This window comes from Colias eurytheme, chromosome 2 (genome assembly GCF_061535395.1).
Source record: "Colias eurytheme isolate Ceu_HAF_F1 chromosome 2, ilColEury1 Martin Lab GWU primary, whole genome shotgun sequence".
Classification (NCBI taxonomy): domain Eukaryota; kingdom Metazoa; phylum Arthropoda; class Insecta; order Lepidoptera; family Pieridae; genus Colias; species Colias eurytheme.
The window spans coordinates 6,332,329-6,357,591 of record NC_142981.1 but is presented as its reverse complement, the minus strand read 5'-3'; the positions used below and the strand labels follow the sequence as shown (position 1 = coordinate 6,357,591).

General features: G+C 32.7%; 1 long non-coding RNA gene and 1 other non-coding gene across 8 annotated transcripts in view; one reads left to right on the top strand and one right to left on the bottom strand.

The window, feature by feature from the left end:
* LOC149910388 (uncharacterized) overlaps positions 1–25,263 on the bottom strand; it is a 176,551-nt gene that overhangs the window by 69,449 nt on the left and 81,839 nt on the right. The window lies entirely within an intron of this gene.
* TRNAK-CUU (transfer RNA lysine (anticodon CUU)) lies at positions 17,246–17,318 on the top strand. The gene has a single exon. It is a non-coding gene; the product is annotated as a tRNA-Lys (tRNA).

Here is a 25,263-nt window from a genome sequence, read left to right as displayed (position 1 = left end):
AACATTATACATATTATCATATTTATAAATATTTTACATCATATTGCGTAAGATTATATAAAAACTCATAGATACATCCTTGAAAGACAAAATATGTTATTATTGATGATATATTTTCCTTTCGCATTTTTCTAGGAGAATAATCGCGATAGAGCAGTCATTACGGAGCATCTTCTCTTATTAGAACAATCACGATTTGTCCACAGATTATGTATGGCTTATTATTGAGGAGGTACAGCCTACAGGCCAGTCGCTAGGTACAATTAGTTGGGTGCTGCCGGTAGCGTCTCCCGCTGGGCGCCCCGCCGCGCGCCGCCTGCGACGCCCAAACACCACGCTCGCTTGTAATATTTAATATCTTAATAACCGTTTAGGGTGTGTTAAGGCAACACTTTGAATAATTATCCAATTTATGTCCGACAAAATGGGGCACTGATTATCTTATTAAATTGTACGCCTATTTGCTTATTACAAACAGTCAGAATTACGATTATTATGTTGTTATTATAATGGTCCGAGTCGCTCTACTGGGTTATGTTTTTTCAGTAAGTTGAATATTATGTTAAAATTTAAAAATATGTTACATTTTTTAGTGTCACACTAAGTGTTTATAATGAATAATCATTATCTACTATAAAGGCAATTGTAAAAGCAATCAACACAAACGCTCTAGTATAACCTGTTTAAAAGAGGCGGCATGTATGTTAACAAGCTAAATAACATTAACATTATTAATAGGAAATCATTATTTATAAATTGTACGAAAATGTAACTTTTATGTAACGTGAATAGTTTTAAGATTTAATTTTAATTTTGAGCAGCAAATATCTCAAATTTTAGCACCAAGTATGATTTTATGATTTTTTTACCTCTAATTCTCTATCAAAATAAATATAGGAAAATATAATATTCATATATTGTAGCTGTAAGCAAAAGTTGCAAAATGTGACTTAGTTACCTATATCGTTACAATTATCATTGCAGGCTAAAGATTATCCTGTGAATTAGGATCTCATCCAAGTCTGAAGTGGTCATGTTAAATGACAAATGTGCATGGGGTCGCTCTAATGGTAAGAGTTGAGAAAGTGGCGAGCGGTTATTGCGTACGATTTGGGCAAGTCGCTCAGCGCAACGCGAGCGGCGAGACCTCCGTACGACTGATTTACGAGATGAGCGTGTGCCCTTTGTACTCCACTTGACTAATGGACGGACGCTCACGGACATTTATGTAGATTGATTGTATGAATTTTATTCACAATGTTAATACACTAACAGATTTAGATGTCATTTAGAAATGGCGCTCTAAAGTTGTGCAATTTAGGCCGTGAATAATGGATGACAAATGGTTAGTTTCTATACCGAGCTCGTGCAATCGAGGTGGGGCTCCGATTGTTCCTCCGAGCACACATGTATGCGCATTGCATTATGGTTCACACTTCACATTATTTTACTTTAAACAATTGTACGAGTCGATGATTAAGTTGTTAAGGTTGAACGTAAATAATATATGTATATACAAAATGTCACCAGTGTTATTATAATTCAAAGCGTATTCAATAAAAGGTTCCAAAATTTTCAAATAAGTAGGTAACATTGCAATCAAACCCTTCATATCCTATACTTAAATTAAAAAGGCTTAACTCTATCTGTTTTTATCCATTTTTGTTACTCAATGTCGCAAGTATCAGTTAATTCTATGAAAACGAATTCAAAAAATTTCTTCGACAAAACATTTGAAATATCTCACAACGAATCGAATAAAATAAACCGAAATAGGAACTAAGGTACATTCTTTTTCCCCGCCGAGATAACATTGTAATATCTTTATGAGTATCTAATAAAAAATTATAAAAAGCGTTTAGTTACGGCTCCAAGAAAAAGGACTATATCAGCTTCTTGCAACGTCATCTTATCGACACGGATCAAATGCTGTTAATCAAAAATTTTAATGACCATAGTTCAGAAAATAATAACCTTCCTTCACCTACCAATAACCACAAATCGATAAAATGATGTTGATACTTGAATGATATTTCTATGCATTAGTAAGTATAGTTTCTACATACCTACATATTTTAGGGTGACGGATCGATTGATTTTGTTCTGTTTACAAAATTATTAGGTAAAACAAATAACCATTGCTGACAGAAACCTAAACACATTTGTCTCAATTAAAAATTTTTGGTCATAACATTTACACATCCCCTCAAAATACATTTCCTTAAAAACTCTATTGACACAAATAATATGTATAGAAACTACCTCTTTACCTCTCAAAGTATCAAGACTAGCCAGTCGTGTGGCCATCGGTCACGCTGCGTAGCGCAGCGTCGCGAGCGAGACAGTTTGGCATTTAAACTCTTTGTCACGATGTTATTGACTCCTTTTAATTCGGTAGCGTTTCTGAGATACGTGCCACTATCACATTCTATGGTAAACAAAACGTTAGTATCCTTATGGGTTATTAATCGGTACCTTTTGTAACACATTCTTTAGACTAAGAGATCGTCTTTTTGTAGACTATTAAAAGTAATAATATGGAATGGGTTGTGTTTGCACCTAATGCAATAGGTTGCTGAAGAATTGTTATGAAATATCCAGGTTTTATCCATATGGTACCGTCTTGAAGCATAAAGACACACACAATAATTATAATGACAACTTTAAAATTCTTCACGAAATGGTGGATACTTTTGTAGCTTGCCATCCAACTTACAATTATCTGCTGCAATTTATAAGGTACCTACTTTCGATATAACTTTAACTTTTCTTTCTCCACACTTACTATAATAATTATTATTTTAGTTGTGACAATCGAACCTTCGCAGGAAATGGCCAATACCTAGATGAAGGTCTTCTATAGAGATAATATGTATAATTTTGATTAAAGTCCTACAGAGTTAAGCTGTAATTTAAGAAAAAATGGTCATACTTGAGCAAGTGAAATGAATGTGGAGAGGAATCTCTCAATTGCCTATAAGCTTTAACACAATTAAAGTTTCAAATAAAGGAAAAAAAATTGTAATGAAAAGATTTTATTGCATATTATAATGGTTATTCAGTTAAAGTGCTGAATCATTGAAGGTTCCAAAATCAATTGTACGAGTACGTTAAAATAGACTCTAAATCACATGTTTATAAAATTTATTTTCCATTGAAATGAAAGACGAGAGATGAAACATGCCCGGTAGCGTGAAAGAATTGATTCGACATAGTGAGATTTCAACACTATGAAGTCTTTTTTTCATTAACACAATATGTGATGATATTTATATATAACTTGTTGAATGCAGGCAAAACAAATCAGTACAACAGATATTAATAGTATTTACTAAAGTGCAATTCGTTGTCAATGTATATTATGTATATGAAGGGTACCTGATGGCTGATACACGCTGTGAGTTGTGACTTTATTATTTGAAATTTCACATGAGTGAAAAAATATTGGGTCAAGATAATGAAAGATTTAAAAACGTTCAATCGCTGTTAACGTAGAAAACATGATAATATCAACTAAAAGAGTCACAGGAGCCAGGAGGATAAACTCGTCCAAATCTTTCTACTAAACTATTATATTATAGGTAGTCTATTATTGTCTGAGTCTTTTCCTAATCGGCTTCTTAAAATAGTCAACGCGTGAGCGACAAGTACTTCGATCAATTACAAGTGGAGACTAACAAAATTAAATACTCAACCTAGCAGGTGAAGAAGGCCGAAAGTCATTGGTCATCACCCGAAAAGAAGGCACTGGGACCACTTCTATTTACTATAAATCTTTAATGTCATAGCCCAAATTACAAACGGTTAGACACAAGAAATGTGATAGCTAAAGCTGTAACTACGTCACAATAAAAAAAAAGATAATAGTTAATCATAGTTATCGGCGGCCGCGTTTTTGTGGTACAATTGTATGATGTAGCGACAAGTGTCTCGTCTGAAACGGCACGTGACATTTATTCGCTTCATGCTCAATAGTGTACCTGTTTGATCGGATATTATCACGAGTGCCCGTTTCCAGTGACAAAAAATGATGGTCACGTATTTCACGAACTTATGTTGAAGCTGTGTGAAGAAAAAGGAATAATTCATAATTACCGGTCGGTAATTTACTCATGGTATGAAGGAATTAACGATGAAATTGAACTGATGGAATGTGTTATAAAGGGTAATGGATATATTTAAGAGGGATAAATGTGTTGTAATTGTTGTATTTGTAGGTAGGTAGGTACTAGGAAAATACACTGTTACGAAATGACATTTGGATAAAATAATATTTATGTGAGTAATAAAATAAATGCTAGAGGAAAAATAGTCGGCTAAATATATTCTAAGAAAATCTTAATTGTCCCTCTATTGAATATACCTACGAATGTGTTATGACACATCAAAATAACAATTACCTACTTGTGCCTAAACAGTCGAACAGCCAATATTATGATCTGTCAAAAATGTTTAAAAATTATCTGGGCATTATCAATTTTCCCCAACTTAATTGAACGCCTGTAACATATTGTCCGGCCAAAGATCACAAAACAATCTCCAATTCTTCTAGGCCCGTACGTGAGACCTCCTCGTAGAACTGTAATCTAACAAAATACAGAAAACACTTAAATGATTACTAGCTCAAGCAATGATCCTAAATTAAGGAAAAAAACGTCATTGCTCTTAATAAGTAAGCGTTTCCATTACAAACCGAATCAGAGAAAACTGTTAACTTGTTGAAAAATGTGTGCAACAGTTAACTTATTGTAGGTATTGTGTGTTTGAGCGTACCTACTACCTAATATATTATTATTAGTCTGTGCTACTACCTATAAGTAAAAGTTAGGCTACGCTTTGACACAGAATAATTTGATCTTGACTAGTAGTTACTATCATTATATTGATCAATATCATTAACCTAATCAAAACAATTTTCTAATTCTAATTTCATAAAATATTACTTTCGATTAATTTAACTTTTAAATCTGTATCTAAAGTAAATGACATTAAATAAAGGGTTTTAAAGCCATTTACTTACTTAATATAAAGAATAAGTTAATTTCAAAATACCTATGTACCTACATACTGAATCAAAATGCACATTTAAAATATAGATAATATGTGAGCACAACGCATTCCTATACGTTGATTATTATCAGGCCATCATCAGTGTTTAATATGAAATCGACAAATTGGTTTTGATGCGTCCGCAAATAATAGCTGGGTGCGGCCGCGCTCCGCTGCTGTTCGCATTGTACTCATTATAAATAAATGGCAACAACAGGTGAATAACTAATTTCACTCATAAAATTAGCTTTTCATGGGTGGAGTGCAATATTTATACTACAGCATCCGCCTATTCATATTAGGATATATACTATATTGCCGTGACTGATCGCTTCTCGTCAATCGTCATACTACAATAGCAAATGTATCGATGCTCTATTGTTGTCGATAATAGATTAAATAAGTTCAGTACACATACCCATTATAAACTGCGTTACGTAACTCATGAATCGTTTACCATTATAAGGTTTATTTGAAATGTGTGAGGACATGTAGCAAACGAATGAACTGATAAATATTCTCAAACATTGTTTTTGTGACACTTAAATATGCAGAACTCGGAATAAAATATTTGATGCGGTCGACACCATTATATAAATGGAATTATTCATGGAGTCAGACGCCGGAAAAAGGCGGTGAAATTCGACAATTCATTTATTTGTGCGTATATTGCAGCCGATACCGTTTAATTCCATACGTGATATATGGAAATTGTAACAATTTTCTATGGCCATAATTTTAGATACATTTTCGGAACATAATTTTTTTTTTTAATTACACTAAACAATTTAGCACTCCGCATCTACCCGATCGAGGCTAACTTTTGATCTCTCAACCCTTTTAAATGAGTAGGTATGTACACACTACGAACACCGTTAAATGAATCAATGCAATATTAACGAAGGATGGTTTTAATAACTTGATGTTCAGCGTGACACTTCCTTGTATGTAAAGCGGGTAGGTAGATAACCGCCTAACCCAAAGCACGCCTCCCCACAAGTGTTCAAAGCGGGCGAAACGACTAGTCAACCCTTTGCCGCTCACTCACTCGTGAAATCACTCAAATACTGAATATTTTAATCTGAGCAGATAACGAGCTCGCAATTCTATTAGATGAAACATAGCTATGTGAGGTTAAACACAAGCGGTACCCTCAGTTGCATCACAGCCGCGCACAGCAGCGCGCGCACTCTATTCATTTCGATATAGTTTTTAACTAATTTTTAAATTGATTTATGATTCCTACGGGATTATATAAAATTATGACATCAATAAATGTCTTTTTAGATCTGTTAAAATGGATAAAGGTAAACGCAAAAAAAATACCTATTACTTTTTAGTGTTACAAATAACGTATTTTCGTTTTCGCCATTCATGCGTTTAGGTTTGCATTTACTACTTATAATGGAATAACATGAACTCCATTACTTTACTATCACGTCTAACCACACTGAATGAAAGATTACTTTCATAACAATAAGTAGCAAGGAAAGAAACATGTCTGTATTATTATAATATTATATTGAAAGTAATTATAATTATTTCAGTCAAACAGGAAAAAATCATTCTTTTATACAAATATTCATGTAATCAACAATTAATATTCAAATAAAAGCTATTTCATGACCTTTGCTATGAACAATGAACATTGTTATTTATATAATGAATCTTCAGATCTGTATTGTTATTTTATTATTATACAAGTAGGTACTAGGTACAAAAGAATTGTGTTTTAATTTATATTCATTGCCAAAAATGTCAAAAATAACTAAAAAAAAAGAACTTATCGCGATGCTTCTCTCTACGTCATATAGGTATTATATTTTTCTTTATAACTAGCTGCTCCGCGCGGTTTCACCCCCGTGGCTTCACTCCTGTTGGTCGTAGCGTGATGATAATATATACCTATAAATGAGCTATCTAACACCGAAAGAATTTTTCAAATCGGACCAGTAGTTCCCGATATTAGCGCGTTCAAACAAACAAATAAACTCTTCAGCTTTATGATATTAGTATAGATTAGTATTATGTTTTCGAATCACCTCAAAAAGGTGATGTCATAATTGACTGACAATAAACTATAAATTAAATAGATAACCCCAAGGTTATACCTATTAAATACAAAAACGTAATTATAATATTTATAAGATATTGAAACAATTTGAATATAATATTAACTTGTTCAGTACTTTTCCAAAATAAGTGACGTTAATGTGTTATCATTTAATGAGTTATGTACGATGTAGGTATATTTTGTTATTGCCAACATCCATGAAGAGTTGTTTTCTAATATCCTATACTCCACAAAAAAAGTTTTGTGTTGTGTAATTAGCAATAACCTAATCATAATTTGTCAACTACGTATGCAAATACATGTATTACATACGTCGTTTATTATTTATAAATTTATTGATAAAGTCTCAGAAAATTATAGTATTGACTATTGACATTAAAATATGTAACCACAAATTGTTAATTTCTTGTAGGATCTGAAAATATGTTTAAATCTACTTATAATTCATATTTAAAGATCTACATTAATTCTAATCGTTATTGTTTAAAAATAACATTACATATTATAAGGTACATACTTTACCCAAGTAATCCTTACACCCTGAAGTGTTCACGGCAGTGCACACGGGAAATATTGAACAAAAGTTGACAGCTCACATTTAGAGTGCGTACCTACACAAATATATCACATGAAGCTATAAAGCAATCAAATATTTACTAATCTGGTGCGGTGCGTAGCGCGAACCCTTCTGTGAACGGGCTCATAAAATAAATTGAAATAGTCGCGCCGCCCCCCAAATTAAAATATTCAAATGGGACGCACGCGCAAGAAAATTGAAAATTGTCGTCTATCGCCCGCAAATGAAACCTATAACTTCTCATATACACTGTTGGCCGAACGAATTGGCAGCGCAACTTTAATTTGTAGGGAATGGAATTTGTAGGCAATGATCATATTTAAAGTGATACGGTTACCGAATAAGTTTTTCAGTTAGGTCAGATTTTAAGTAGGTAGTTATTTTCAATCTATCTACATTAGTGATATTTTTTACTATCATAATTAATTTCAAAGATAATTTGAAAATAATAAAATATAAAGAATTCAATTATGGTTTGATGCGATAAAAACATATTTATATATGTAACAATATCTTAAAATTAAAAAATACGTAAATAGGAATACCTAATTTACTTTACCTATGCTAATGTGTAAATTAAATGTTTAATGCAAAACCTGCATGTGTTGCATCAGTCAATAGTACTGCGTCGCCTTGCATTGTATGTACATTGAAGCGTCCCAATATTTTTGGTCTGCAGTGTACTGTAATATGGAAAGCGGCAGATTCGATATGCCTCCGAATAATGCTATAAATGGTTGTCACTTTTATGACTGTAATTTGGCTCAGATTCTGAGTTAAGTATTTGTTTTATGCAAGAATAATCTTAATGCATGCCAGCTACATTGATATATTGTCTCTTACCTCTTAATATATTTGTTTTTATTATATTATAGCTTCAAAGAAAATACATAAACTTAAAAACATACCAAGAAACTTACATGTTATTTTCAGTACCTAGATAATAATTAACGTTAAGTTACTATTACTAAAGCATGATGAGATTAATGTATTAAAACGTTTAAACAGGGCAAATTAAGTTAAAGTTATAATTCACAGTCAAAGGATGTCAAGTTATGCTTATCAAGTTACGCGGAACTTAACCACAAAATCAACGTCGACCGCAAAGCAACGGAAGCCACTACACTATGCCCTCGCTCACACGTAACTTGATTTATTAACTTACTCCACAATAAATAATAACAATGGATATTAATAATGTATTTATTTTAGTGCCTGTTATGTGTGATATTATTTGATTATTGTGTACAAAAGAATTTATAAAACATTGACTAGGAAATTACACAAGTATAAAACGTATAGTATTAAGAACCTACTAATCAATGAAATTAATTAACAACAACAACAATCATGTACTTATTTCTAAAATAAACGAATTATATCACCAAGTTAGAGATATCTTATACATATATTATGTATATATTTTAATTTAATATAACATCTAGGTTAAGCTGCGGTTATATCCAGAAAAAATGAACTTATACTTATTCATATAAATAATTGCATCTATAACATAAATGAAAGAACATGGTACCACTGCAACTGGCACCCACCAGTAGTTTCGAAACAATAATCCGAGTGCGCACGTAGCCTGTGCTAATTGATAAACTAATTGAACGTAATCGTAAGCAAAAAGCAAGGTATCGATAAGCATCCGGCGTTCGTGCAAATGATACCCTGGGAACCGCCGTCTTCCGCTCCGCACCGCACCCTGTATACTGTAACCCTGTCGCAGGAACACGCTCCAAACGCATCTTATTTCTTTTAGCACCTTACCTCATATACAACTGACCTCGATCGCCCTTTCGATACTTTTTATTTAACCGTTTAAACGTTTGCTTCCATTCATAAAATTATTAATGCGATCGTAAAATTGAGCAAATTTTATTGTCTCGAAGGCATAATGGGAAACTAATGTACCGTGTTATTATTCAGATCGGTTGTAGCTGTAAAATACGAATGCTCGCCTGAGAGATCCGTCGATGCGTCGTGAACCCACTGAGTTCCCAGCGGAAGTCCCCTCTGCTATTTGAATATGTAATATATTTTGATAATAATTCATTACAACAGTTATGATATTCTTCCTTTACATTTTTATTGTTGATACGTGTATTCGATGCTAATAAGTAATAATAACGCGCTGATGCATGAACGTTTTGGAGGGACATGAATTTTAAATCATTAATTTGTCGGATAATATGACAATTGAAATGAGAATTCTTACGACGAACGTGTTAAGCATTCTTAAGTGTCTTAAACTTTAATAATAAATATTTTATTCATAATTTTTGGGAAACATAAAAACACTTCATTCAAAATAGGTAGGTATGTACCACCTACTCAGCTGTGTTTTGATTACAAGTTCCATGAGAAATTGAATGTAGATTTACATGTATTGCGATGGTAATCGGAATATTCACAGAAGTGCCACAGAGAGCTATTTGTTCGCTGTTACACGGCCAGTGAGCACGCAGTAGTTAATATGAAAATATTATTGAAACCACATGTCTCCGATGGCCGACCGTGGAATCCGTAATCAAGAACTTCTCGAAACATTATCTACGGTAATGAAGCGTAAAACAATACAAACGTCAAAACGTTTAAATAATAAATATCTATTAAATCAATTCATACAATTAAATCGTTATCATTATACAGGGTGTAATCGTTAAGTGTGCACAGGCGATTATTCCGTAACTATTGCAGATATCAAAAAACTTTAAACTGATATCGAAAGCCCTTTACCTAATGAGTAAAATGACAATAATAACTTTTTAAAAATAAAACGGGAAATATCCAAAAAAGTTACATTAAACACTCCCATACATTGAATTTTCCATGCATTTTGTGTTCAAAGCAAATGTTCGAAGTGACGTCCTCGTTTTGGAATACCATTGTATTCCACATCGAGCTCTATTTTCAGTTTCTAAATGAATGATTATTAAAATTTGCTTAGTAATTTAAGCACAAATTCAAAAAAAGATCCAAAATTTTTCATATTACATGTTTAGGATAGTCATATCTCATACTAAATATATGGGAGTGTTTGGTGTAAAATTTTTGGATATTTCCTGTTTTATTTTTAAAAAGTTATTATTGTCATTTTACTGATTTTTAAAGGGCTTTCGACATCAGTTTAAAGTTTTTTAATATCTGCAATAGTTACGGAATAATCGCCTGTGCACACTTAACGATTAACCCTGTATATACTGTGGATGTGTCTTTAAAATTGGTACCTAAATACGCGAGGTCACCAATGTATTTTGGGCACGAAAGATAAATATTAATAAAACAGCGCGATTGTCTTTCTTTTTCGAAAGAAATAAGTACGGGAAGAAGGACAATAATATGCTTTTGTTTTTCTTTATTGTTATTGCCGTAAAACATTTAGCGAGCAGCGTGCGGCGATAAAACACGTTATTTTGTGTGACAAAACGTCGAGCTTCATGAGAAAATATTGACCCGCAGATAGTGGAATAAACGAATTATTAGTGTCAATTCAAACAATACAGAGCCGACCTACATAGAGCAATAATGTATTTTTTAAATAATAATTTCCTCTTTGCCTGATATGTGCTTTATTATTAGAAATATATAGTTACTGTTATTATTTAATAATTGTCCCCACAGCTGTATTACATATATATTCTATTTATTGCCGTTGAAATTTCAATTATAAAGTTTAGTCGATCAAAGCGTAAAAATATACCCATTGTTTCATTTTGAGCGAATGCGATCCATATGTTAATGTGACGAACGATAAATTGGCCACTAATAAGATAATTGGACGAGCAATATAGTGACATAAATCAACATCTTAACAGCTGCGGCTATTGGAAACCCCTCTAATGATGACACTGAAACAATTGTGGCACAGTCACTTTCGTTGACGCCATTCAATAAAAGTAAACTCGTATTATGAAAATATACCTCTATACATAAGTCATGGACTTATTTTTGTTAACAGTACCTAACAATACATGGGAGTAATTAAAAAAATGTTGTTTGTTTGCAAGTTCAGTATCTATTTCTCGATCTGTAGAATCTGATTTAATATCAACATTTTTCTATCTTTGTTTGTTATATATCTTGGCTTGTATAAATCTTGGGGTGTACTTAGGCACACTGGAAATAACTGTTCAATCTAAAAGTAATTGAAGATATTCATTGTATTGTTATTAGTTATTACTAAAACGCTACTTCTTAAGTCTCCTCTAGACTGAACTTCAAAAATGTGTTTACCCTACACAGTATGAATCACTTGATCGTAAGTTTTGGATCCATTTAAAGTAAACAAACAATTAGGCTTGAGTTATAGCAGTCTTTAATAGTCGATATTTATTGTCATTCGAGTAAGTTGTAACCGTTTTAGTCATTTAATTGATATGAATTTAATTCTGAAAGCAAGCATGACACATAATTCATATGGTGTTCCAATCATAACATATGTTCGCTTAGCTTCTTTTACTACAAGTTTGATTTATTTATTGATAAAAACTATTTCAAAGGTCAGGTTATTTTAATAATCACTATATTAGCCGTAATAGCTATACAAAATTGTATTTTTACTACCTAAATACAATTTATAAAACCAACAATAAAGTCATGGTAAATTGTAATAAAAAATAGTTCACATATGATTTACGTAAGCCCTCATGTAGTGACCACGCATAGAATTATAAGAATACATTTCTCAACGGTTCACCGAATCGAACATTTGGGACAGTGGATGATTGGGAAACTAGTAAAATATAAATAATTTGGTTTAAACAAAATGAGGGCCATTTGGAAACATGAGGGTAATAAAACAAGTGCGTGCTGTGTTAACTCGGTCACAGAGGATGACTTAACTGGGTACGTGGGTTTGAAGATCGTACTAAATAGAAATGAAGATTATTTATAAATGCTGCACCATTAGTATGAATACTATGTAACGGTTGAACTATAACGTGTTGGTACAGTCTAGGCTTACCGCCTTCTTCGAATTCATCGCTGTTATTAGGTTAATATTATTGTTATAGCTATTCCGTTTTAATGGTGAAGGTATAGGCTTTTATACGCTACTAAAGTTAGTCTAGTTTCGTATTGGTTTTATTTTCCAAACAATTATCTTTGCGTTTTGGAGATACTGTTTTTCATTTTCAAGTTTCAGAATTTCGATATATTTTAGAAAGTTAATGTAATATGCAAGTTATATCAAAGGTTTTGTTTTCTTCCTAGCATTTGCTAATATCAGACCCATATGGATATCGTCTATCAAGAAAAACTTCTCATTTAAGATTATGTAGGTACCTAACGTATCTCTTTAAACTTTAAACTTAGTGTCAGTCTCTTAAATAACTAAAAATACCTTCAATAAACTGTAACGCACTTGTATATGTATCCTTGACCACGGTTACTATATTTTTCGTGACAACGCATAAAATGAACCATAAATAAATTAAAATAATTTCATGTCAATGTGTTAACTTCATATGAAATTAAAATTCTAGACATAGATAGATGTACGTGCTGTGCGGGCGTTCGTATTTATACCGCACGCATGTTTGATGAAATCGATGTTTTGATATCAACAACATGCCTAAAATGTCGCAATTAACCCATACACACAGTAGACATTGAATAGGAATCACCTTATTATTGAATTGTCATGGCAATACTTTTACCGTGCAACTTTTTTATTACATGAGATTTACAATATTGCGTATAAAGTCTTAATATAAAGAGGACCTATTGTATTAGTTAATCTTTGAATGTTCTTGGTAAATCACAATACATATTTAAATGCTAAAAATGTAAACAAGAACTCAAAATCCTTGGATCATGAATATTTATCACCCACATAAAAATTATGTTCTTTTTATCTAATTGTTCTATGTAACAAAAATTACATTGTGTCATTGCCAAATTTTCTGCCATAAAACTCGATATCGGCTCATCAACGACGTAATTGAAACGTGAGTAATGGCTAAGTACATTATTGAGCATAGCTAACTACTTTTTATAAATGTTTTAATTAATTTTCTATTTTAAAGCGATGCGCCGTGTAAATACGCTAATTAATTCACAGCTGTCCAATTATTCTCTGCTGAAATTCGCATCATTATTAGTTTTATTTTTGATCAGAATTTAAATTTTTAAGTAGATATTCATCGTTGAAAGCTTTTACAAAGTTTACTCTTTAATTAATCTCTAATTTTATGTTAAAATCTTCTTTACAAAATTACAACTCAATACTGATATACCTATCTTACACTCCTAATTCCAACCTATTCCAGATTACATAACAAAACTAATTTATTCGAAGATTTGGGCTGTATTTAGATACAATCAAATTTACAAACCTTAAGTTTTACATGCAATTAGAAAACGTTCCATTGTTATCTCTCCCGTCTTGTTACGAAATAAACCTTCACCAGCATACTTACAAACGGTCTAATGAATTCAAAATGTCAATGATATGAATTTCTGACCAGGCACCACGTTGCATGCCACGTGAGGACGTGAAAATAATATCACGCCATTATTTTACAAATGCATGGGCATCATTTTATTATGAATCTGTATCCGTTGTGATAAAAGGTATTTCCATAAAGATATTTGTCCTCCTTAAGCATATTACGAGGTTTATTTTGAAGTCCGAACACCGTGTTGAATACATTAAAAGTGAAATCTGACTTTGTATTTTTAGCTATTCCGTTTAAACGAATCTTAATAAACGGGAACGGGTTTTAACTATTTCGTTTTGAAAACAAACAAATTTCTTAATAGGCTACCGGGAGTTATAGAGCAATAAAACAGAAATATGAACATAATTCAAGAGTATGTAGGTAATAAATCTTCACGGAGTCGTACATCACTGCGTATGCATTCTAACTCTAATTAATTTAACACTTTTTATAGCAAACGAGGGGGATTGAATGAAAGTCCAAAAAGTGTAAATGAACGTGTAGTGTATAAGTTATCGCAGGGCTCATTAAATAAATTCCCGTCGCGGCTTCATAAGCGGCGCGGTAACGCTTCGCGTGCTCGGAGCCCGGAGGACGGTGGCAAGTGGCAACTGGCAGATAAACACAGAGTAAAAACCAACAATTTTTCCACACACGTGAGTATAATTTGTAAATAATACGGATCATGTGTTGCGGCTCATTTGTCTTGCTTTAAACCATTCGAGAAGCGTATAATATGAATTTAATTATTTTAAATTAGATTAATTTTAGAATGCAAAAAAAAATGTGAATGATAATATTATCAATTAAATACGACACGAATAGTCAGTTTTTAATGAATGCGCCACATCCTATAGGTAATTGTTCCTTATTAGTTATTACATATACCCAAATTATAATTTTTAAAGCAATGATGCGTTCAGCCCACAGACATGTTCAGTCAATACAATGTTTTTTTCACAAAACACATTTGTTTTTTAAGGTATAGCAATGTCTTATTTATGTACCTAACTACATCAGAAATATCTGTAAATGTAAGAATGTTCTTGTTACAGGGGACGATTAGGATATAACTTATAGATACTATCCTGCAAGCTATATTAAGCGGTGTATGATGAGTGGTCTGCCAGGGTAGCAGCGTGGCAGACAGATGTCATCTCATGATATACAGGGCACATTGTGTGGTAATTTCGTTCGACCATTTAATTGCCGTTTCACTGTATTCTGACAGCAGCGAGATTAATTTATAGAGACACCTTGAATTAGTTAATTTTAAAACAATATGATATATCATCATTAAGATCCTTCTTATTATTGAACTGTTCAAATGTTAGGGCAGTGCTGGCCTTCCGACACGTTCTTTTAATTTTATGTTCGTTAGTTGACATGTTAAGTTTCCGTTATTGGAACGGTACTCGTAAATAATAAGAAACAATTTAATGTTAATCGTTAATAGCAAAAAGTTTTTAAATTATATATGTATAAGTAGAAAAAATATATTAACTAAGGTTAGAAATCTTAGAATTATGAATTATTACCTTACTTGTGCGCAGGTACCCACATACATTTTATTTTTCAAACATTCTGGCATTATTAATTTAATAGTTTATATTGGTATAATTGACATAAATATTAAATTAATTAAATTTGTGTATTTACAACATAATAATTTTCAACTAAACCACGGTACCTACAAGTAAGTAGTTAGGTATACCTAATATCAGCTGTACCTAATACAGGTAGACTACGTAATTCTGAATTATAAAAAAATTCTAGATCATGAAATGAAATGAAAAAAAAGTATAGTTTATCTTATCTTATCTTTTTATTGTTTTCTTAGGGCTGATTTTTTCAATCCTTGGTTAAAACTTATTCGTCGAATAATGTATAGTCTATAAAACTACCATTTTAAAAACGTATTCTTATTGCCCGTATAACTACGCAGTTTACGTGACATTTTAATATTATCGTGTAATACTTTATTGGACGGATAAGTTTTATCCAAGCATTGAAAAATCGGCCCTTATTAGAAGAATAAAATATGGTACCTATAGGTACATTTCTTATTTTTAAAAGTTGAATCATCTATTCGATTTTTAAACACAGTCCAGTTGTCTTGCCTCAATATCTAAATATTTTAATTACATGATAATTTGTGTTTATATTTTTTTAACTTATATCACAGATGACAGAATACATAATATTAGCTAAACGCTACAGAACGGACACTCTCCGCCTCCCGCCAAAATTAAACACTTACCTCACCCCGCGCGATCGTGATTAAAATGGGCCACATTTTTCTGCAAGGACGATACGCAACGAAGATTGACAACATTAATCAAATTGACTTAAAGTAATTTTATTATTTTGGATTTGTGATTATTGTTTTTCGTAGAAAATGGTTAGATATTGTGCTGTTTACGGATATTTCATCAGAAAAACGCGAATTTTGCACGCCTCATAAGCGAAGCGTTGAGGTGGGTACTACTGTCACTTCGCGCAAAACATCTGATTTTTCAAACTTAAAATGTCTTTATGTATCATACATTGCACTTGTAAGATAATACATACACACACATATTAAGAAAAAACACTATTTTTAACATTCATGATATTTTTGATGTCATTTTTGTTATTTAAACTAGTTAAAAAACAGTTTAAAAAAGTTCTGTCTTGGACGTCCGTGTGTCTGTATGTGCGGAGGATTTTCTTGTTAACACGATAGCGACCGAAATACTTTACTAATCGAGTCTTTTTTTTTCTCTTACGCTTGAGTATGCTCAGGAATAGAACCCTTTCATTTTTCAGGGTCTGATTCGATGTGGTTTAATTGTTATTAAATAAACAAAAATAATAATTAATAAATAATTATTAAAAAAAAATTATGAGGCGTGCACTTTTGGATTTTCCAAACTATTTTTTTTTACGCTAGTCACAAATGTGCCAACCATAAAGCGTTAACACACACATTTGCAGTCTCTACAGTGTGACTGTCAAAACGATAATTTTGTATGGAGTGTTCGGGGTGTGCTTATACAACGTTCTTGTTTAATCTTAAATTATGACTACAATAGTATTTTCAGACACCTTCAGCAAGCCCGGCTAGCTCAGTCGGTAGAGCATGAGACTCTTAATCTCAGGGTCGTGGGTTCGAGCCCCACGTTGGGCGTCAATATTTTTTATTACTATTATTTCACTTTTTATTGAACATTCATATAAATTTAATTAGGTAAAATTTATGTTTCAAAATATTTATACTTAACAGAAATTTTCTTTGAAGCGTCCTAGGTAAGTTAGGCTATAAGATGATTACAATGTCACTCCATTTAAAGCGGGATGTTAAGGCCACGTATCATTTCTGATCTTTTTGAGTTCATCTATAAATATTAAAGGAGGTCGACTTATACATTTTTAATGCGCACACTGGAACCACTGTAACATTATCAATTCAGCGTGTTAACATCGTAAAATCACTTGTTTCGTCATAATAAGAGAGACATAAAAACACCTTATATAACACGGGTAAAGACAGGCAAATATTTGCTATAAAATCCCGAAAAAGAAACTTTAGGAGATAATTTTAATTACTGTAATATTTATGAAATTATCTTATGTACAAATTTTAGTAACGTATTATTTTGAAAGTAAAAGTTTAAAAATACGATAAGCTTTACTGATTAAAACTGCCATTGGTATGCAAAATAATAATAAGCACAAACCAACATAATTATAACTGTTGATTGTTTGAATGAAAAATCTTAAATGTACCACAAGTATTAAAACATTAATAATAACAAGTAAACGCTCTTAAAATCATCGCAAGTTAGCGATAGGTAATATATTCAAGTTTATTAATATAAAGTATAAACTTACTAAGCTGTTAACAGCTTCAATGTTCGTAAATCCAATCTCATAAATAACGTGATAAAATTAAGTGGCGTCTCACAACAAAAGTCATTTTAAATATGAAATGAGTTAAATCGCAGTTAACAACATAATGCGTGCTTTTAGATTTTTTTTGTTGACACGACGCCGCAGCGGCATTTCCTGCTACCGGATGAAATGGCATATTATGACACGAAAGCATATCTTACAGCTATAGTATTATAGTCGTAAATAGACAAGCAATAAAAAGAATATTCAGCTTCAGTAAAATGGTGATTAATTGTGTTATAAAGACCTTTATATATCTGTTGTTATTCTACGTCGCGTCATTTTATAGGCGCGACACTAAAATGTTTCCATACGGTTGACATTAAGCATATTTTGTGAACAAAAATAACTTCGTGGAAAGTGCAGTCGAGTTAAGATGCGAAGTGGATTAAATTTGAAGAAGAACATGCAAGGAAATGTCCAATTAGGCATAGCTCGGGTATCGTAATGCGATAATTCCGCGAGCTCAATTGATTTCACGTCTGCAGATAAGTGGTGGATGTTGTCTAGTGGCCATATTATCAGATCGACGTGTCGCTGTCGCCACATGCCGCCCACTGCGTTCGCTGCTTACATTCGTACTCAAAGTTTTATAAACAATTATTACAACAACATTTAATTCGATTCCGCTTTATTCGATGTTGCTTATCTCCTACACATATTTTGGAATTGAATTTTTATTAGTGTACCTTTTACGTATTCACTATTGATTAAGCGACATAAACAAAGACGTTCCGAACATATACGCCCAAATAATATGTATTTACAACGAGAAACATTCAATTATGCTAATTTTTATAGCTACTTAAGAGCGCTCGGACTTAAAAAGCCGAACAAACGTTCTGTTCTATCTTCATATTTTACAATCATAAAAAACGTATATGGAGCAATATGTGCATAAATGTCAATATTTATCCGGAACGGCCTGCGGGGAGCAGCCGAGCAGCGCCGGCGATTTATAAGCGACATTCGGGTCCGTTGCAGCCGCGGCGGCCGGCGCTCACAGCGGTATATCTCGTATTATAACGTCCAGCATCGTAATTGTCGATTAATTATCTCAACTTCAATAAAACATACGATACTCAATATGAAATTGTATAATTTTAATAGCCAAACTCCACTAATAAGGCATAACCGACGCTGTGGCGGTCGAGAATTCTTATTCGTCCCGATCGTAAAAATGTAAAAGTTCTTAACGAATTATGGCCCAAAATTTTCCACATTATGCGAATACGTGATCGCGTTATGGAGCCGGCTAACGGATGATGACAAAGTCGAGAACTAGAAGCGCTCGTGAAAGTGTATATGTATGTTGTAGTAAGTTAAGTATTTATGTTTCATTAATGCAGGCTTGTTAATAACGACACATCACGTCCTCGGTTCACAAGGCACCAGGATCAAGCCTCACATTTATATTCCGTCAGGTTTGTTGTGGCGTTTAGATTTGGATTATGTTTGGTAATTGTCATTCAAGTGAGAGCCTGCAATGTTTGTATCAATTCGGATATAATCATGATACAATTTATGAACGACACGCTGATCGTTTATAGATGACTTGTTCATTTATCCAGTGAAGAATTAATGCGAATCGTTAAAAATAACAGCTACGAGTGTCGATGATTTGTAAGCAATTATGTGTACACATGTTCACATATCACTTCGTTTCGTTATCTTGGTCAAACATATTTTGTATTCCAGCTAACCTCTAACTGTTGCGATATCTACAGCAGATATTGCAATAAGCCATTCGACACGCACTTAATACTCTATAAGTAATCTATAAAAAAGTTTTCAAGATAGAAGTAGGTAGATTAATATCATATTCAACATTTTTTGTTGTAATATTACGTTATTCATAAACGTATCAAAATAGAATACAATGCACAATAAATCCAATGAAAAGCCAATGACAAATTATAATAATAGGGCACACCTGCTATTCTTTGATCATAAATTTCTCTCATTTATGACTTTAATCGAGCGGAATGCACATGTTAACATAGTTGTATCGCAACAAAGCAGTGCTCAAACAATGCTCGAACATTCTAATATTTTTTGTATCACAGATATTCTCTTTCATCTCGCTTAATTTTAGACCAACTATAGTTTGCATTAAGATCGTGTCATTATTGTCTCTGTTCAGGACAAGCGATAAACAACAATGTCTTACAAGTATAAGCGACACAGAGCACTTTCTATTTTATGCCTTTCGGAAAGGGTTGAAGTTCGCTTCAATGTATTCCGGGTTAAGTGTAAGATTGTGTGGAGGTTGTAAGCGATAAATAATAAGCGACACTAGTAAGAGTCTGTGTATAGATGTCGTTGGAGTGCTTACGCTGGAGTCACGGGTCGAATTAGTGGATTGTTGGTTGCATATGCGCAGGCGGTAGGTTTTGTCTAGTCGCGCTCGGTCTTCTTCGAGCATTAATCTCTCGCAGGAGATGAAGCGATACGCATTTGTCATCATGTCCCCGATTAACTTCGTGAAACTCGTTGTATTGTGTCTGATCAATTGAATTATTATCTTAACGATGATATTATGAAATGACTCTATTAAAACCTAATTGAACGTGCTCTTCGTATTCTTTGTTTCAATGATGTATCCATATGGATATTGTTTTTCTTGTTGATAGCGATCGTGCATCGCTGTTTGTGGCGACTGAAGTTTAAATGCAAGAATACGGAATATGCATGAACGAGATGCGTACCTACCACACGCGAATAAATTAGTCAGTCGTTAGGCGGTCGGCAAATATCTCAGAAATATTATGTGCATGAATAGAGCTCCGTATGACGGACAGCAGAAAGGGCTCCCCTTAAACTTACCTTGTATTATTTTGTCATTATTAAATTCCACTGTCACAGACCGTTCTCATTTCACCCAGCAAAATATTGTATGCAAAATTATATGACATTTGAATGAGCTCAAAAAGTCGCGTTTGTTTTACCAATTTTTTATGAATTTAGCGGGTGCTTGAAGAATGAAGTAGTCGCCTGCCTTCCTAATACGTGCCTAATAATAGTTATTGTGCGAATTTGGGGAAGCGCAGCTTGTTATAGGCACTTCAATGATAATCCAATCGTAAATGATTTGTCAAATGAACAGAATTGAGCATGGTGGAAGTAGAACGAGTGACAACAGAAAGTCCTCAAGGAGGCAATCAAGCAGTGTAGTGGATCCTCAGTGAGTTATCGACATGTCCTCGACAAGCCACAAAATGAAATTTCTTGATGCCGTCAATCATTTTCCCCTCTGCGTGATCACTAGCACTTGCTTTGTAGTGTAATTTACAAGCGTTGGCTATTTAATAATTTAGTTTTATTTGATTTATACGATATTTGTAACAGGAGCGACTAAATATGATGGAATTATTATGATATTAGAGATCATTAAGAAGTTCTTTACGTATATGATTGTATAAATTCTACTGATATTTACACGGGTACCCTTTCGCGAAAGAACTATCTGTTCTAAAAATATAGTGACATTCTTTTCAGAAGCTTTCCCATCTATGTTTTTATAACTTTCAACAAAAATAAAAACGCTTTTGCTCTCACATTTAGCCAGCAGAGAAGATAATCGAAGCATTATTCCACTGCGTAAGCCTGTCTGTTCGCTGATTGACGTTACGTTGAAAACTGCAAATATGATAGCTTGTTTGCTACATTTACCATTAAGTAAGATATTTGTTACCTTATATGGTATATTTTTGTTCCATTTATCCACTTACGTTCTAATTTGAAACAAAATATTTTGATTGAGTAAAAAAAAAAAGAATATGATATGGAAGACTTTGCTTTCGTTTTGGTTACAAAAACAATCTCAAGTAAGTATACTCAATGTTAGGATACAATTTTAGATTATTAATATTATTATTTTTAATTTTACGATACTTGTTAACATAAAATCATGAAAAAGATTTATGAATTGAATCATCTTCAAAACCGATACTCGTATGCACCAAAAATTTGATTAAAATCGCGTTCATATTATAATGATCCAATTATCGTTTATTATTATTACCTGGATATTGTTTCATAATTACCTGGATTTCAAGTAAATCGCTATTTATTGACCGCAGTCAGGATAATTAAAGAAACTAAGTGCATTCCTCGAGGTATCTACTACAAATAGTATTTTAGTGATAATCTAATATTAGGAGTGAGAAAGGGATGATTTTAATTACATCTGACTCACATAAAGTAGGACTGAATTATGAAGTGAAATGTTTAAGTGCGCAGCATTAACTATTGAATGTGCACACCGCGAGCGGTGAGCAGACGGAAAAATATTTCAGAATTGAGATTGATGTCGCACGCATGTGCAGACGGCTTGTCTTGTATGCAAAACGACTTGCTTTTAAATATAGAACTAATTTATGGTCATACTCCGCGATTATAGATAAAAATAACCGACGTAACTCTCGGTGCTCATAATTTATTTAGTTAAAACTAAAGGTAAACGCAGATAAAAGTGAAGTGTTTATGACGCTAGCTTTAAGAAATAGAGATTACGAGCGTACTCAAGGATAAAGCGAAGTTAGATTCATCATAAAAGCTTATTATTTTAACGAATCGTAAATAAATTCCGATCGAAAACCAGTCCATACTTTTTATATTTTTACAAATGACAACTCCGGTTTTGGCTATTAATTGGAATCATATATTTTTTGCGATAAAATAATATGATAACGAGATTTATCATAACTATTTGCATAATATTTGTGAGATATAATTTAATTGGGCAATAATATTATAACGATGAAATAGTATCAATAAATAATTAAAATAAATCCAAATTAAGGGTGAGCTCCCACGCGATAAGAGGTGTTATTTATACACCTTCATGTCACAAAGGAACCGCTGCCGAATATCACCCATAAATATTGGACTGAGGTGTAATTTTTCACATACCAAGTCTTCTCGAGCGTCGCACCTTTAAAATAAATGCAAACAAAATTTAATAGGGAGAGATGCGCGGGATCGCGCTCTTCAGGTAAAAATAAACTATAGTCGGCCAATGGTTTGAGATATTTTTTAAGAAAGTATTCTAGCGAGTCAGTTAGCATAATAAACATATTACTTTTTGCTAACATGCGTCTTGGATTTACAGTTTGTTACAATCGCATTGTAAATCTTCGAAGATTAATGTTTCTTTGCTTTTTGTAATTTCACACAAAACTAGTAGTCATAAATATTAAAGCAGTTTTAGTTTTACTAAATTATCATTGATACTTTTAAAGTGGTGATAAATAGGAAATAGTTACTTATCTGTAACTTTAGCATAAGGGCCTAGAAAAAATAAAAAATAATAATAATAATAGTATCCCGCATTGTGTTCGTGCACTTAAACAATGTGTAATTTCAGAAACAACCTAAAAATCTAACAACTTAATAAAAATGTAATAAATTCGCAACAAGAGGAGCTCGTAACTTTTCCAATTCTACAATATAGATGGATATAGAAATAAAAGATACAAATATAGGTAGATTATTTACGATTATTGGTTATGGAGAGAGTTGAGCGACGCGTCCCGCGAGCCTCGTAACCGGACTTCGCAAACACCGAGGGTGCCGGGCTGACGGATATATCCATCTTCAGGGAATTCTGGGCCCTTTCTCAAATTATAAATCGCTAAGGGCTATCAGTAACGTGACGTCTACATACCGAAATCACGCTTTGCCTTTTCGCGTTTACACCTGGCCTAACAGAGCATCCAGCATTTGAGGGTTTGCTATATTTATTAGAAAATGTACATCAGCAATACTATTTTAAATCATGAGGTTAAGAATATTAAGTGTCTAATTCTTGTTAAAATCATCATTCACAGAGCAAAGTTAACTTATATTTTGTTAACTTACACAGTTTTAAAAAGTTCAGGCATCAGCTATTTGTAACCATAGACACCTAAAATTAGTTCTTATTTTGTAAAAATACTTGCACCAGATCATTTGTAAGATATTGAACATTATTTACAAATCTTTAGACAACGCTGCAATATCTGTAAAGCAAATATATCAGTAGACGACCCTCATATATCAATGTGGATATCAAGACGACTTTAATAAATATCAGTATTTGTGACAAAAAAACGTGAATCAAATATTTGGCCTGCAATAAAAAATAGATAGAGACGTTGCACGCATTTGTAATAAAAGTCTCACCATAAATAACAGTCATGAAATATAATACACCTGCAATCTTGAGAAAATAGGAAAATCATTTTCCGAGGGCGGGCGCGGTCAGGCGTAATATTGTTATAAATGTACTTTCTGTGGAACATAAATAATAATGTTGGCCGCCGGACACCCGGGACGCTCGCGCCGGGAACAGCGACTGGGGTCGGTCGGCGCGAATCGACGAGCTTACTAAAATTTCTTTTGGAATACTACACTTTTTATAAGGTGATAGTTTATGCAAAAACTTTTGCGAATTAGAAATTAATCTCACATTCTTGTTTGGTGTCTTTATCATGTTATGGTCTTAACGTGATCCATTTTTAATGAGTAATGATCTTAACGTTTTAAGGACACAAATTTTTATTTCCAAACATATTCAATTGCGTAATATTGTTCCTAGTTTTTCCATATCCAACTTCAAAACTTCGATAGGTCTCTCTAAACATCTACATAATACATTATGAAATAGCCAAAACAATTTCGCATTTGACTACATACATATTCTACATACGTAAGTACAAATTCACGGAACAATCCCAAACAAAAATTCAGTTACATCTCTATAAAGAGAGCAAGTAGAGGAGAGTCGCGGTCACCTTTGGGAGTCATTTCGCACCGACAGCTTGTAAATTCTCCATTACGCGATATGAAATATGCCATTCCGCCGTTTACGATATCCACCAAGATTTCCATCTATGTTGTGTTCATATTTTTCAACCTGCCGAAAATAAATGGCAAAAAATTATTATCTCGAAATTTGTTTATCATACAAAATTAGTATTAAAATATGAAATACCACATTATTATCACATCATTTGTGGGAAACTTTATAGCGTTAATTCACAGCATAAAAAAATTATCTTAATTATGATGGCATTCAATTTATATATTTTAAACAGAACATAAAATTTATAAGAATAGATAATATCGCGATTGCTCTGACGATATTACTGAATTTGCCTTAAGGTATATATTGATTTATAATTAATTCTCTATTATAT